This window comes from Coffea eugenioides, chromosome 2, assembly GCF_003713205.1.
Source record: "Coffea eugenioides isolate CCC68of chromosome 2, Ceug_1.0, whole genome shotgun sequence".
In the NCBI taxonomy this organism is placed as follows: Eukaryota; Viridiplantae; Streptophyta; class Magnoliopsida; order Gentianales; family Rubiaceae; genus Coffea; species Coffea eugenioides.
In genome coordinates, this window is record NC_040036.1 from 30,699,366 (window position 1) to 30,717,362 (window position 17,997).

A 17,997-nucleotide genomic window follows, 5' to 3' on the forward strand; every position below is an offset into this window, starting at 1 on the left:
GTTCATATACTTTTATTTATATGATAAAATCCTTAGCATAAATCTAATCAATGAAATCATAAGAATTATAATGATGAGGTACATTCGATTGTTCATGAGGTTTATTCTTAAATATCACTAGCCAAAGTATTGAGAAAATAGGATATACTATACCGCTTCTATATGAGAAATAGTATAGTTGATTTACTATAGTATGTGAGACACATAAATTAATATATGAGTGATTGATAAGATGGTCAAACTCATTACATTAATCCACATAGAAAAATCCTTTAAGTGCCAAACGATCAATCTCTAAGTGACGTTTATGTAAGTGATTCTTATATTTAAAGATTATCATAGTATTTTGAATATGGATAGTTATACTTTGTCTGCTACATGATTGTTCTTGTAACAAGGAATGCCCATATCATTAGCATGTCAGTTTATACTTGTAATAAGGAAAGATGGCGAATAACCTATAAGAATTTACCACTTTTTATAAAACAGAAATTATCTCATGATTAGCCCCTTGTAAAAGTATAATTCCAAATTCTTAGCGTTAAATGAAAAATGTCTTAGAAAGTGTTTCTAAATACTCCTTCATTTGAGTTATATTTTGGTATAAGAAATGACATTGATCAAATAACAAAATAGGCACAACTGATTTCAAGATTAATGTGAGATAAGAATAGTAAAAGGATATAAGTTACATAGTCAACATTTACTGAAAGACAAAATCATCCACTTGACTTTTTTTATTACTTAAGTGGTCATGATGCATTACTAAATCCCAATCTTGATCTATAAGAATGAATTGATTTTGGTTAGTGGATTCAATGATAAATTAAAAGGATTTTTAATTTATCTAGTTCTTATTTATTAAAAAGTATAACTCATACTTATTATCAACGAATAAAAGAATCTAATGGATCACATACATTAAGAACTTCTTTAATTGGATTAAAAGAATTTCAAGTAGAGACTTCCAAAATAAGTTTTTATAACTTGTAGTTTAGTGTATGAGACAAATTAAACTTGAGGGACTTATGAAGAAATAAGCATAAGTCTTCCAAATATAAGAGTTACATTAGAATAAGTAAGTTAAATCTTATTGAAAACTGGTTTTAGATTTTCATAAGGATATGAACAATTTATTTGTATATAAATACTCGTTAAACATTTGCTAGTAAGATTAATCGATACACAACTTGTCTTGTAAGATTTTTGAGAAAAAACTTGAGAGAAAAAACTTAAGATAGTTGCGTGGACTTGATTCCGATTCTCGATTTCCATACCCTCTTAACAAACGCCACCTTAAACTGTATTTTCTACTTCGACAAGGTTTTTGTTTAAGAGAAAAATTCAAAAGGAAAATTTGAAACAATCATAAGTACACATGCATGTAGTTGCAAGTCTAAATATTTTGACCATTAATTTAAATGTAACTTTAGTTAAATCTAGCCAATTTGTAGAAGGATATGTTGATGAATCAACAAAGAACAGGGGGTATATACAGAATAAAGAGCAGAATCTACTGGATGAACATATTAAGAACAGAAAATAGTACTCAATAGTACAAAGAACCCGAAATTTAGTAGGACAATGAATATGGAGATTTTTTTTACATTTTGGGACGTGAAACACAATTTTTTCGACTAATGAATTGAAATGTTTTAGCCGGTTCACATGGTAAAGAGACTTCATTGTTACACTCGTGTTTCACATGTAAAGCATAAATCTATTTTGGGAGTTTCAGAAAATTGAGTGAATCCATTGCAAATGCAGATTTCACGTGGAAATAGTTAATTTGTTACTAAGCCTCCTTTAATGCTTCAAGCCTAGTGTTAGGCCAAAAAATGAAAGCAAATTAGTCCTTTTTGACAAGTTCTGTACTTGTTAGTGCATGTACTTGAGTCAGTGGCAAATTAGTCCACCAATTGATTGATGACAAAGCTAAAGAAAAGGTGAATATTCAAATTATTTTAAATGGGAATTAGATGTTAGCTGGCTATTGCATGAAGATAATAATTAAAACTGACAATGCTATAAGATGGTATGGTAGTTCATACATTGACATCCCTGTATGGCTTGCACGGGCGAACCTGTAGAACCTCAATGTTTCAGACTTCCAACTGGAGGTAAATTATTATGATTAATTTTCTGTAAACTAACAGTGTATACACTTTCATCATTGAATGCATGAAATATGATTCGAATTCAAATTTGAAACCCAAATTTTGCATACGTGTCATGCATCCAACCGTGATAGTGTATACACTATCAGTGTATATAAGATTTACTTAATGTTTCAGACCTCTAACTGGAGGTAAATTATTATTATTTTTTCATTCGTAGAGATGAAATAATTTTCCAATTCGTCCTATTTGGTCTGAAGAAGACAAATTGCTAGAAATCAATTGAGTAATATTGTTCAGCAGTTCAGCTATATGTTATTGTCTTATTAATTAGTAAAGCTTTTGACGCGTTTTTAATATACGTACAAGTTAAAATCCAATTTACACTCGTTTGACTGCAAGTATACAGGTCAAATTAGTAGTTTAGGGCATGTATCGGGTCGATCCCACGAGGAGCAATGTCTACAAGTACTAGGTCCTTATTTCTTCTATTATTTAGACTTACAATAAAATTGAGCAAGAAAATTGTAAAGCTACTACCTACAAATCTGATTTAATAAATGCAAGATACAAATGGAGAAATTTCACTAAAAACTTGAATCTAGGGATGTAGATTCCACTTATGACACAAAAGATCCAAATGAATAAATTTAACACTTGTTACTACTCTTGTTTAACTAGGGAGTCATTTCCAAAAATACCAAAATCCCATTCTCATGATAATAATGGTTTAGAACAGCTTAGTTTTTCCTAATCTCTTGGCAAATAACTAACTCTGTTCTTGTTCATGCATGAAATGCAGATTTCAACCACTTGAATGTATTTCTATTTTCATGGACTTACAACTCAAGCTCTACTTATGTTATTCCATTGTTTTTACCATTTCTCAATGAGTAATACAACTATAAACCTACTATTGGTGATCAAACAACAATAAGTAATCAAGCATACACAAGTAGACAAGTTACTACAAGATATCACAAGTGTAAATCACATTCAATTTATATCACTTGGCCATAAGTTTCATCTACTCCCTAAATATAGAAATTTAGCTATTCATGGATGATATAACAATCAAATTAATAACTTCATTGATGGAAAACATGACAAGTTACAAGTACAAGAAGGATAAAGAAAAGCTTAGCCAAGTTAATGGTGAAACCCTCCAATTTCTGCTATGACTTGCACTAGATGATTACAAGATGAAGTCTCCAAGTGCTCCTTGCAAGTTTTTCTAGATAGAGAGAAAAATGTCTACCAGCAAGAATGCTAGCTACGTCTCCTCTTGACTTCTCCCTCTTGTTCTGCATAAAAGCTAATTGAAAGTTCTCTTTTTCTCCCCTCATGATTCCAAAAATCTCAAAATTTTTAAGAAAGTCAAAAGAAATATTGTTTTGACTTGACAATAAATCATATTATCCTTCTTTTTGCTTCAGAAGCATGTGCTACCAAATTCTCTCACCAAAGATAGCCGGAAAGTAGTATGAAAAAGTAAGAAAACCGGTTGTGTCACTTGCAGAGGAGAGAGGCAGATCTGAGCCCTGGATTCGAGGGCTTTAGTACGATCCGAGCTCGGATCAAGGCTGCTCGAGGCCTTTTTCACATGAATCCGAACTCGGATCGACTGACCTTGGATCCACCAATCCAGAAGTACAGACGAGGGCTCGGATCCTCTTGTTGCACACGGATCCGAGCTCGGATCCCTTTTATCAATTTCCAGATTTTCAATTCCTTCCTTTTTTTTTTCTTCATTTTTGCTCCTAGTTTCTCTTGTACTTTATCCTCCAAATGATCCTTGCTTTTTCTGTAGCTCGTACATGAAGTTCACATAGCAATATCCTTCAAAATATCAAGATTGAAGCAATAATCGACTCATTTAACAAGTTTTGATTATTCAAACAACACTTAAGCAATTTGCACCAAAAAGAGTTCAAATATGGCTTTAATCTTCTCAAAACATAACAAAAGATCATACCAAACTTGTACAAAATGTACGTTAAATATTCACTTATCAAATTCCCCGCAATTCACACATAATCAACTTCAATGATTCAAGAGACGAAACAACATATGTACTTTTGTCAAATTTAATTTCTCAAAACTTGAAAACCAATCATTATGCTTTTGTTCAGGTTGCACTAAATACTCATAATATCAAGTTAAAGAAAGATAATTATACCCTAATTTTAACAAATTCAACTTAATTTCTCATCCTAACCTAATTTCACTAATAAGCAATTCACATAGTCAATTTATAGCCTTCCTCATCCTATAACCATCTTTTTTCAAAATTTAACAACTAAGAGGGAATTATTCACACTTCATTTTACTTAAATAGTGAAAATGTCTTTTTACGCAAAAATCGACACTTTTAGGTGAAGATTCTCGGTTACTCAACATTTCACTTATTCAAATTGTTATGCATGCTCTTAACTCAAGCACCTTTTGACGCGAAAATTAACATTTTTAGATGTCAATCCCCGGTTACTCGGCACAAGAATTATTGGAGTAAAACAAATATTACTATTATTTTTTTTATAACACAATAACTAGATATTCCCTCATTAAAAATGTATAAGAATAATTAAAGGAAGAGTATGGCTTTTTATTGACTAGATCAATCACTTACTTGTAAAATTAAGCAAAGAGGAGAAATCTTATTAAACATGTAAAATTATAGGCATAATTTTCCTTACTTAACCGGATATACTTTCTAAAATACAAAAATCCTAATTGCATAATAACCAATTCCAAGTTAACTGAGGATTAAATCTTCCCAAAATACATATAACATTTCAACAAATGGAAGAATTAGACACTTCAGGTTGGAACAATTTGGCCCATAAAAATGGAAATATTTGAGATATTTTGGCTATAATGAAATATTGAAAAAATTTTAAAAAAATTTTGACAGAGTTTTCCCTTATAAATGGACAAAACTCCCTGTCAACATTCCCAATTTCAAGAAAATTATCCACATATCAATATTTTCAAATATAATTCCAACATTTCTAAACCACAATGAACTGAAAACATGCACTTCAAGACACAATCAAGACATAAGGTAATCAAAACACAAAATACCCTCCCCCACACTTAAATTCTCAATGTCCTCATTGGGAAAGAAGGGAAAAGAAACTAGTACTCTCCTATAAAGAAATGGTGATGCAATTTGAAGCCACGAACATCACGAACATCCAAATTCTGTTCAAACTGAAACAAGGGATATGGTGAAACATAAGTAGCACAAGATTAACAAAAAAAATGAAGACTTCAAGGTTTTAAACATAAGAAAAGCAAGAAAAACAAAAGACTTCAAAGCTGTTATGTTCACAACAAAAGAAACATCATCAAAGGGATCTTCACGGCTGTGTAGAATCAGGATCAACGCACTCCGTAACACCTTGTGGCCCATGGGATGTGCCAATGTGACCCTCCTCAGTGATAGGCATCCGAGAAGGCGAACGACGAATATGAAAATGATCTTCCAATGCTCGAAGACGTCGATCATGCCTCTCCAATCTCTCTGTGAGTACACGCTCGTGTTGGTCAATACGCTCCATGACTAGGGGTATGTATCGAATTCGAAATCGGTAATTCAGAAGTTTGAATTCGAAATTTTTCAAAATTTTGGTATCTGATAATTCGACCAAATTCGATTTCGAATTCACCAATTTCGAATTCGAATTCGTAACGAATTCAATTCAGAATTCGGTAAATTCTGATTTCACCGAATTCGGAAAATTTTAAATTTTATAAATTTTATATTACATGTATAAAAAATATATATATTAAAAACGAATTTGAAATCGAAATCGGAATTCGAATTCCGATTTCGAATTGTGAATTTGAAATCGAAAATTCCGATTTGAAAAACTCAATTACAGAATTTGAATCAAATTCGAAATACATGAATTCGGAAAATCCGAATTCGATTCCAATTTCCGATTTACCGATTCAATTCGAATTCGGTCGGTAAATCAAAATTTTTCGATTTTGCACATCCCTATCCATGACTCTGGTCTCCATGCAGCAGATGGTATTGAGAACTTCTTGCTACCGAGATCTAGAGGGAGGGGGTGGAGGTAGAATGGGAGGAAGTGGAGTCGGATGTGCCTCCGTTTCTTGAGCTTCCGGTCGTGGTGTAGGATGAGGTGGAGGTTGAGCGGAGGTAGAAGCTTCACTAGTGTCGCAAACCAAAGAAGCGCCAAAGTCCGTTGGAATTCCCAAGGACTTGAGTAACGAGACATTGACTTCATCGGCAGCCTTAGTGACAATGGCTCGCTCGGCTCCAAGAGAAACCTTGAGCTTCTCAAAAAGAAGGGACAGAAGACGAGGAAATCCAAAACAGGTTTCGCTGGCCCTCATGCAAGCTGTGGTACGCATATAGCTAATAATGATGCTGCTGAGAGGAATTCCTGTCAACTGCCGACCTATTCCATTCATCATCTTATCCAAAAAGTATAGGTCGCTATTTCGTACTTCTCTTGTGCCACTCCTCTTAGGTACCACATTAAAAGCAAAGAGATAGAAAATAAGGTGATACCTAAGCTCAAATGAATCGGCATAAACGAGGAGCTTTTTCGAACTTCCTCGTTCACGGTATTGACCCTTAAGACGTGATACGGCTTCTCCCACATGCCATGGATCACGTGCCTTAAACTCCTTGGTCAATTTAACATCTTCTCCATCCTCCTTGAGTTTGACAAATCGGGCGATTTTCTCTCGGGTGATGGCCACTGTGGCTCTGCTTGTCCTCCACATTAGCATAAAATTTTCGGAACAAGTTAGGATAGTAATGCCGAGGCAACTTCAGAATATTGGCCCATCCGAGTCGACCAAATGCTATGGAGACCTTATAATGATCATCTACCTCTGGTGTCAAGTGTTTTTCGATAATGATCTCCTTGGCTAAGCCTGCCTCATACCACTGTTGATTTTTTAGCAAGGTGAATCGCGTGGTATCATAGTCCGGAGTTGACTCCTCATGGCTAGTAGATGCCCTCTTACGTCGTGAATATGGCGGCGACTCAAGAGAAGGAGATTCCTCCACTGGTGATTCCTCAGGTATTGAAGGAGTGCGCTTTTCACTTGAAGAAAGCGAATTCGTTCGAACAAAAGCCCTTCGTGTGCGAACCATGGTCCCTATATGAAAAAGAAGATCAATGGACATTAGAAGCAATCTTTACCCCTTGAAAATACACTGTAAAAATGTTGGAAAGTAATTTGAGAAAATTTCGGCAGAATTTCCCCTTGAAAAAGGAAGAAACTCCCTGCCAACCATCAACAAATTCAAGACCATATCGTACTTAACCAATTCACAAACTAAATTGCACATGTATTAAGTCCATTTCAATCCAAAATCGTATCACATGGCTTGAAAAATCCACTCACCACTCCATTTCTTGAAATTTTAAACACTAAGCAAAAAAAAGATAAAAACTAGAAATACAATAGATTTGCAAAGTTGTTGGGTACACATTCAAGCTTGGGAAACCACCTAAAAGTAACATTTCAATACTCATGCTAATATCATGCTCAAATTCAACCATTTAGCATTTTTACCCAAAGAATTCATACGAATTTATGCAAATAATCATATGTTGTCCTCTAATTGGTACAAAAGTAATCTCCATTTCTTAAAAACAAGTCAAACTGATCCAAAGAAGCAAGGAATTTTAGGTAAAATGTACAATGTGCCTTAACCTAATAATTGAGAAAAATTATACAAAAGATGTCACCATATTCACGAATTCCTCAATACTAAGCATAGAATTAGTTCCAATGACATGTAATAGCACAATGTAGCACAATTATACCACGAATTTTCAACATATATGTATTTTCCAAATATATAGAAAAATAGAAAAAATTAATAATGAGGAAATGTATAATTTCAAAGAAAGATGAAAATTCTTACTACAAATATGTAGAGTGATGCTAATGGGGGGTAAGGATGCCAAAATGAGGAAGAAAACAACCCAAATTTGTTGGATCAAAGTCTCTTGAAGATGATTAAAATCCCTTTCGAATGATGTTTTGATGCGAATTTGTTGAGGGTTAATGATCACAAGAGGTAGGGAGATGTTTTTATAGTGAAAAATTGGAAGTTTGGTGGTTAAAATGGGAGATTGGATAAAGGAGGCTAGGGTTCGGTGAAGAGAAATAGGAAAAAGCTGGAAAAATGCAGAATCAAAGTCTCGGTTCTGCTATATTCGCGAACCGATCTGAGCTCGGATCGGTTCCAACAGCCCTCAGATCCGATGGGCTTGGATCCGGTTCTTCAGAAGAACAGACAAGCCCTCGGATCCAAGTGGATCCGAGCTCGGATCTGTTCTTTTCTGCAATAATTGCAGAAACTGCAATTTTTTCAATTTTTCTTCCTTTTTCCGGCCAATTCCAAACTGCACCTTGGAAGAACTTTTTATCAATTCTAACCCTCCACGCAAGTGTAATATATCCTAAACACTAAATCCAACCTCTCAAAACATATCAAACACATTTAAATTGCAAATCGATGGGTGAGGTTCTTTGATCATTTTGGCACTTTAACACTAAAATTGCACTTTTAGGCATGAAATGCACACGAAATGAGTCAATGAGCATATACAAACATGTTATCACCGGAACTCACTTGAATACAATGAACATGCAATATTGGATATATGAACTGAAAATTTAGACACTTAACACAGAATCTAATAGAAAAAACTCCCTTTTTACAATTGTTGGTCAAGTGCACCTCCAAGATAGACGTTCATCATCCGGTAGCCCCCCTACAAACTATTAAAACATTAAAATTCACTCCAACTCATACAAAGCATATTAAAACACATTAAACTAAAGAAATTGTTGGATTGCCTCCCAACAAGCGCTTTTGTTTATAGTCGTTGGCTCGACTTAAAAGTTGGATTCTCAAATTGAAGAAGAGTCACCCAAGTGACATATAAGTCCCTTGGGAACGGTTTCACCCACTAAGTAGGATTTTAATCGTTGTCCATTGACCTTGAATCTTTCATTTCTTGAATTTGCCACTTCAACGGCTCCATAAGGAAATACTTGAGTAATTTCAAATGGTCTCGACCACCTCGACTTCAATTTTCCTGGAAACAATCTTAGGCGTGAGTTGAATAAAAGCACTTTTTGCCCTACCTGAAATTGTTTAGAAATAATATGCTTATCATGCCAAATTTTGATCTTCTCTTTATAAATTTTGACATTTTCATAAGAATGTAGCCGGTGTTCCTCCAATTTACTTAATTCAAGTAGCCTCCTTCCACCTGCAAGATTAAAATTCATGTTAATTGCTTTAATAGCCCAATAAGCTTTATGTTCAATCTCTACAGGTAGGTGACAAGATTTTCATAGACTAAACGATACGGCGACATCTCTAAGGGTGTCTTAAATGCCGTTCGATAAGCCCATAGTGCATCATCTAACTTTGTAACCCAATCTTTACGTGATTTATTCACGGTTTTCTCCAGGATGAGATTTATCTCTCGATTAGCTAACTACGCTTGTCCGTTGGCTTGAGGATGGTACGGAAGTGATGTCTTGTGTCTACAGCCATATTTAAATAATAAAGAATCAAGCTGCTTAGGTATGCCAAATCTGCAAAAAAATGTTCTTTTCCTTCATCACTTACTATAGCCTTAGGTATGCCAAATCTGCAAAAAATATTCTTTTTAAGGAACTGGAATACAACTTTAGAATCATTAGTAAGTAAAGCGATTGCCTCTACCCATTTAGAAACATAATCTACTGCTACTAAGATGTACTTATTATTAAAAGAATTAGGGAATGATCCCATAAAATCAATACCCCACACATCAAATAACTCAACTTCTAAGAAAGTAGTTAGGGGCATTTCATTTTTACGAGATATATTTCCAATTCTTTGGCATGCATCACAACTTTTAACATATTCCCTAATATCTTTATACATAGTTGGCCAATAAAACCCTGATTGTCATACCTTTGTCACAGTTTTTGAAGTGCTGAAATGACCACATGTTTCAAGTTTGTGACAATGATATAAAACATTATGTACCTCATCTTCGGGAATATATCTGCGCACCATACCATCGACACAATGTCTATATAGCAATGGTTCCTCCCAAAAGTAACTTTTAACATCATGCAAAAATTTCTTCTTTTGATGATAATTAAATCCCTTTGAAATCTCTCCACTTACCAAATAATTAGCAATATCTGCATACCATGGAGAATTGATAATTATTAGGACAAACTCATCTGGAAAATTCTCTTGGATAGGAACTTGATTCTTGACTGGAATATATTTCAATCGTGATAGATGATCCGCCACGAGATTTTCCGTTTTCTTTTTGTCTTTTATTTCTACATCAAATTCCTGCAACAAAAGAATCCACCGAATTAGTCTAGATTTTGCATCTTTCTTATGTAGCAAGTATTTAAGAGCCGAATGGTCCGTATATATGATAACTTTAGATCCTACTAAATAGGATTTAAATTTATCTAAAGCAAATATCACCGTCAATAACTTCTTTTTCGTTGTTGCATAATTGAGTTGTGTCTCATTTAGCAATTTGCTAGCATAATAAATGACATGCAACCTTCCTTCTTTCTTTTGTCCCAAAACTGCTCCAACCGTATAATCACTTGCATCGCACATCAATTCAAATGGTAGTGACCAATCGGGCGAAATTATAATTGGAGCAGAAATCAATTCCTTCTTCAACCTTTCAAAAGCAACCAAACAATTATCATTAAATTGAAAAGGGGTGTCTTTACATAATAAATCACACAGGCTTTACTATTTTAGAAAAATCCTTAATAAAGCGTCTATAAAACTCGGCATGTCCTAAAAAACTCCTTATCCCCTTGATATTGATCGGATGTGAAAATTGCTATATGACTTCAATTTTTGCTTTATCCACCTCAATTTTTTTAGAGAAAATCTTGTGTCCTAAAACAATTTCTTCTTTTACCATAAAATGGCATTTCTCCCAATTTAGTACAAGATTTGTCTCCTCACATCTTTGCAAAATCAAATCCAAATTATGAAGACAATGGTCAAAAGATGAACCATACACAGAAAAATCATCCATAAATATCTTCATAATTTTCTCAATATAATCAAAAAATATAGCCATCATGCAACTTTAAAAAATCGCAGGAGCGTTGCATAAACCAAATGGCATCCTTCTAAAGGCAAAAGTGCCATAGGAACATGTGAATGTGGTCTTCTCTTGATCGTCCGGAGCTATAGCTATTTGATTATATCTTGAAAAACCATCAAGAAAACAGTAAAATTTATATCCGGCTATTCGCTTCAATAATTGATCAAGAAATGGTAAAGAAAAATGATCTTTTCTTGTTATCGTATTTAGTTTACGATAATCAATACACACTCTCCACCCAACCACAAGTCTAGATGGAATCATTTCATCATTTTTATCCACAATTGTAGTTATTCCACCTTTCTTTGGTACAACATGAATTGGACTAATCCAAACGCTATCGGAGATAGGAAAGACTACACCTGCATCAATTCACTTAAGAATTTTATTTCTTACCACCTTTTTCATGTTTGGATTGAATCTTCTTTGTGTTTCCACCACTGGTTTGCAATTGTCCTCCAATAAAATGCGATGCATGCATATAGAAGGACTTATGCCTTTAATGTTTGAAATTGTCCATCCGATTGCCTTCTTGTGCCTTCTTAGAACTCTTAACAACTTTGCACACTGCTCATCATCAAGGTCAGCACTAACAATTATAGGTAAAGTGCTATTTTCTCCAAGAAATTCATACCTTAAGTGAGTTGGGAGAGGTTTGACCTCTAATTTTGGAGGTTCAACTTTCGAAGGCTGTGGAAGTCCTTTACCTTGGCCAAGACTTTCATAAACATTACCCCTTCTATATGGTGCTTGAAAATCCAAAATTTGGACAATTCTTCAATCTCTTCACAATCACCTTCTTGTTTACCTAAATTCATTAAACAATGCTCAAGAGAATCGAAATCAAAATTGACTTGGCTCATCTCTTGGGTTAGTTTATCAATGGTGCCAATAGAATAAGCATGATCGGTGAAAGAAGAGTATTTTTCCATTTCATTCAAATTAAATTCTACCTCTTCTTCACTTACTTGAAATTTAAGTTTGCTATTTTTGACATCAATAATAGTACCTGCAGTAGGTAGAAATGGTCTACCTAGAATAATTGGCATAGATATACCTTCTTCCATATCTAACACCACAAAATCCATTGGAATGATAAATTTTTGAACTTTTATCAATACATTCTCTAACACTCCCAATGGATATCTAATAGATCTATCCGTTAGTTGCAAAATAATACTAGTGCGTTTAAATTCATGCAAACCTAATTGTCTAGCCACTGTTAAAGGAATTAATGATACACTAGCACCAAGATCACACAATGCTTTAGAAAAGTTAATGTTACCTATGGTGCAAGGTATAGAGAAACTCTCCGAATCTTTCAATTTCGGTGGTAGCTTATTTTGTATGATGGCACTGGACTCCTCGGTTAATGCTATTGTTTCGCAGTCTTCTAATTTCTTCTTTGGAGTCATGATTTCCTTGAAAAATTTCGCATATGAAGGAATCTGCAAAATAGCATTGGCAAAAGAAATGTTAATGTGCAATTGTTTGAAAATTTTAACAAATTTTTCAAAATCTTTAGCAAATTTATTATGCTTGAGTCTTTTGTGAAAATGGAACCGCAGGAGGTGTCGGAATGGTAGCGGAAATAATGGTTGATTTTCTCTTGGACTCTCCGGCTATTTTTCTCCTATTTGCCTCTTGGTTCCTCCTGCTTTTCTCCTTGTTTTTCATTTCATCTTTCTCAACTTTCACCACTGGAAGATCTTCTAATTGTTTACCACTACGAAGAGTAATAGCCTTGATATGCTCCTTAGGATTAACCTCCGTTTTGCTAGGTAATTCTGCTTGATTTCGATTGTTCAAGGAACTAGCAATTTGGCCAATTTAGATCTCTACATTCCTGTACATTATAGTAAGTTGGTCCAATTTTCTTTCTACTCGCTCAAATCTGTCCGAAGTAACCTTTGCGAGTTTTACCACCGCAATGTCCCAACCAGGTTTTGTTTCAGCTTGTGGTTGCCTCAGTTGAAATCCTGGTGAATTAGTTGACCTTGGTTGATTACTTTGATCTTTCCATCCAAAATTTGGATGATTTCTCCACCCTGGATTGTAAGTGTTCGAGTAAGGGTTATTTTGAGTATTACGATTGTAATTGTTGACTAATTGTACCTGCTCAAAATCAACACATTCATTAGTATCATATTCCCCTTCACATATAGAGCAACAAGCTACATGTGCATTAGATGAAATTGAACTAACTACACCTTGTCTACTTAGCAACTTCATCACATTATTCATTTGAGTTCTCAGCATATTGAGAGTGTCCATTTCTATCATACCTGCGTGACATCTTGTATTACCTCTCTCATTGGCCCATTGGTAGTTATTTGCTGCCATTTCTTCTATCAAATTCTGAGTTTCTTGGGGTGATTTACTCATTAAAACTCCACCTACAGCTGCATCAATCATAGTTTTAGTAGAAAAAGATAAACCATTATAGAAGGTTTGTATGATTAACCAATCGGGCAGTCCATGATGTGGATATTTCCGTAACAAATCTCTAAATCTTTCACATGCCTCATATAATGATTCACCCTCTAATTGGCTAAAACTAGTGATATCCATTCTAAACTTAGCAGTCTTGCCCGGTGAAAAATACTTATTCAAGAATGTTCTTGATAAATCATCCCATGTGGTGAAAGTGTTAGGAGCATGAGAATGTAGCCAAATTTTAGCCTTATCTCTCAATGAAAATGGGAACAATTTTAGCCTTATAGCATCATCACTAACTCCATTCATTTTAATTGTATCACATATTTCCAAAAATGTAGCTAAGTGTGAGTTAGGATCTTCTACTGTATTATCTCCAAATTGAGATTGTTGAACCATTTGGATAAGTGATGGTTTAATCTCAAAATTGTTAGCATTTACCGTAGACCTTACTATGCTTGTTTGAGACTCTTGTGTTCCCGGTAGAGCAAAATCTCGTAGAGCTCGCCAATTTGCTTCATTTTCTGCCATTTCTTCTTCAAATGGTAGTTCTATTAAGATTTCCTCTATCGGTTGCCAAATTTCTTGTTCTTCTTGCTGTGATGTATGCCTCCTTTGTCTATATAGTGTTCTCTCAATTTTTGAATCGAAATGTGCAACTTTCCGAGATGTCTGGTGCATACACTATAACAAAAATAAGAAAAATTATGCAACTTCAATTGTCAAAAACTGATTAAAATGCAAAAATAACTATAAGCAGCTTAACTAATAAAAATAAAGTTGTCTAAATTAATAGAGATTATTAGTCTCTAATATTGTCGCACCCTGACAACGGCGCCAAAAACTTGACGGATTTTTAATATACGTATAAGTTAAGATCCGATTTACACCCGTTTGACTGCAAGTATACAGGTCAAATTAGTAGTTTAGGGCATGTATCGGGTCGATCCCATGAGGAGCAATGTCTACAAGTACTAGGTCCTTATTTCCTCTATTATTTAGACTTACAATAAAATTGAGCAAGAAAATTGTAGAGCTACTGCCTACAAATCTGATTTAATAAATACAAGATACAAATGGAGAAATTTCACTAAAAACTTGAATCTAGGGATGTAGATTTCACTTATGACACAAAAGATCCAAATGAATAAATTTAACTCTTGTTACTACTCTTGTTTAACTAGGGAGTCATTTCCAAAAATACCAAAATCTCATTCTCATGATAATAATGGTTTAGAATAGTTTAGCTTTTCCTAATCTCTTGGCAAATAACTAACTCTGTTCTTGTTCATGCATGAAATGCAGATTTCAACCACTTGAATGTATTTCTATTTTCATGAACTTACAACTCAAGCTCTACTTATGTTATTCTATTGTTTTTACCATTTCTCAATGAGTAATAGAACTATAAACCTGCTATTGGTGATCAAACAACAATAAGTAATCAACCATACACAAGTAGACAAGTTACTACAAGATACCACAAGTGTAAATCACATTTAATTCATATCACTTGGCTATAAGTTTCATCTACTCCCTAAATATAGATATTTAGCTATTCATGGATGATATAACAATCAAATTAATAACTTCATTGATGGAAAACATGACAAGTTACAAATACAAGAAGGATAAAGAAAAGCTTAGCCAAGTTAATGGTGAAACCCTCCAATTTCTGCTATGACTTGCACTAGATGATTACAAGATGAAGTTTTCAAGTGCTCCTTGCAAGTTTTTCTAGATAGAGAGAAAAATGTCAACCAGCAAGAATGCTAGTTACGTCTTCTCTTGACTTCTCCCTTTTGTTCTGCATAAAAGCTGATGGAAAGTTCTCTTTTTCTCCCCTCATGATTCCAAAAATCTCAAAATTTTTAAGAAAGTCAAAAGAAATATTATTTTGACTTGACAATAAATCATATTATCTTTCTTTTTGCTTCAAAAGCATGTGCTACCGAATTCTCTTACCAAAGATAGCTGAAAAGTAGTGTGAAAAAGTAAGAAAACTGGTTGTGCCACTTGCAGAAGAGAGAGGCAGATCCGAGCCCTGGATCCGAGGGCTTTAGTACGATTCGAGACCTTTTTCACATGAATCCGAGCTCGGATCGACTAACCTCGGATCCACTAATCCAGAAGTACAGACGAGGGCTCGGATCCTCTTGTTGCACACGGATCCGAGCTTGGATCCCTTTTATCAATTTCCAAATTTTCAATTCCTTCCTTTTTTTCTTCATTTTTGCTCCTAGTTTCTTTTGTACTTTATCCTTCAAATGATCCTTGCTTTTTCTTTATCTCGTACATGAAGTTCACATATCAATATCCTTCAAAATATCAAGATTAAAGCATTAATCCACTCATTTAACAAGTTTTGATTACTCAAACGACACTTAAGTAATTTGCACCAAAAAGAGTTCAAATATGGCTTTAATCTTCTCAAAACATAACAAAAGATCATACCAAACTTGTACAAAATGTACGTTAAATATTCACTTATCAGCTTCACAAATACTTGACCCTTTTAATTTTGGCTGCTACAAGACTAACTGAAGAAAGCCCTAGAAAGAAAGCAAGGGTTTTTTTTTTATACAGTTACATTAATTGCTATTAATGAGGTAATTATTTATGAAGATTTGACTCATTAATGCTGTCGTAGCTTTTTATTTCCATCTTTTTCCTTTTGTTAATTAATAAATTGTTGTAGTATTGATGGGAAAAATGTATTGGTCCCTGATATTTGTAGTTCCTATCTCATTTAAGTTGAGAAATTTTGATATATCACATATCTCTAGTTCTACCAACCACCAACTGCGGTCACAAGCTACCATGACCCAAAATTAATCACACCCTATTCACTGTACGATAAAAGTCATGCGCCAAAATAGCAGAAAATGAAGTGATGTGCGACACATCCTTCCCTACCGACAAAACAATCAAATTCGATCGAAAACATTTTCTTTTGATTTACGTTTTTGTGCAAGATTTGGCTATCTGCATTTTAATATTTGTCTTGTCACGTTCTTAACAAGTTTTTGTTCGTTTGTGACATCATATATCAACTCTAGTTTCACTTGAAATGCTACTTCTGATGTTGACGCATACACCACTACAAGAAATTTATACTTTTCATGACTTATCAAATAGTCACAAGTCAGAAAAAGTTTACTTCTTATTATGTGAAACTGATGATAGTCACAAAAAGTATGATTTTTAACTCACAACTAATGGAAGCGACATTCATTTATGAGTCACAATTGATTTTTGATTTGAAAATGAGAGTTAATATTTATATAGTCATAATTCATCTGGTGATTTGAAAGATCGACATTCATTCATGAATCACAATTAATTTTTGAGTTGTAGATGAGAGTCACTGTTTATATAGTCACAAATGATCTTGTGATTTGAAAGATCAATTGTGACTACATAAATCGTGATCGTCATTTACAAGTCACAAAATCAATTTTAACTTGAAAATGAATGTTATTTATATTATTTGTGACTTAAAATGATACATTGTATGATTCAAAACTAACTCATTGCTATATCCACCAATTTCATGTCGTAAACAATGTTTTGAAAATCGGACTGGACCGGCCGGTTCGACCGGTTGAACCGCGAACCGGCCATGGCACCGGTCCGGTTCAATGACATTGTTGACTTTGCTAGAAAACCGGTCAAAGACCGGTTGAACCGTGAAAACCGCCGAACCGGATTGAACCGGCGGTTTTCCGGTTTTCAGCTTTTCCCTCTTTTTTTTTTTTTTTTTTTTTTTTAAGTTTTGCAAAATGCAGCAATCAAGATTCGAACCCAAGACCTTTGTAATAAAAGACCAATGTATTAACCGTTGCACCATCACATCTTATTAGTTTTTTTTGATAACTTATTTATATAAAGCAAACACTCATATTTCTTTTTTCCATTTTTCTTACAAAATCTCATCCCCTCATGGCTCTTTCTTTTTAATTTTCAACTCTCTCTCTCTCTATCCTCTTTTCTTTTGTCACTCCCTTTTTAATCAAACCTCTTTATTTTTAATTTATTGATGTTTTCTTCCATCTTTTAATTTTGTTTTTGTCCATTAAATTGAAAAAAGTTAAAAAAGAATTTTTTTTAACTCAAATTATTTAATGCCACAACCACTCACTTTTATCTTATTTTTTTGTTTCTTATCAAGTTTACATTTTTATTTTCGATTTTCTTGATTTCCTTTGAACTCCAAATTTTCTTTTTTAAATTGCAATCTCTAAATCCCAAAACGTAAATTTAAATTTAAAGTCATAATATCT

At 33.9% G+C, this 17,997-nt stretch overlaps 1 non-coding gene across 1 annotated transcript; it reads left to right on the forward strand.

Annotated features, from left to right (window-relative positions):
• Positions 1 to 13,751: 13,751 nt before the first annotated feature.
• LOC113764215 lies at positions 13,752 to 13,858 on the forward strand. Its single transcript, XR_003467501.1, has one exon. It is a non-coding gene; the product is annotated as a small nucleolar RNA R71 (small nucleolar RNA).
• Positions 13,859 to 17,997: the final 4,139 nt, after the last annotated feature.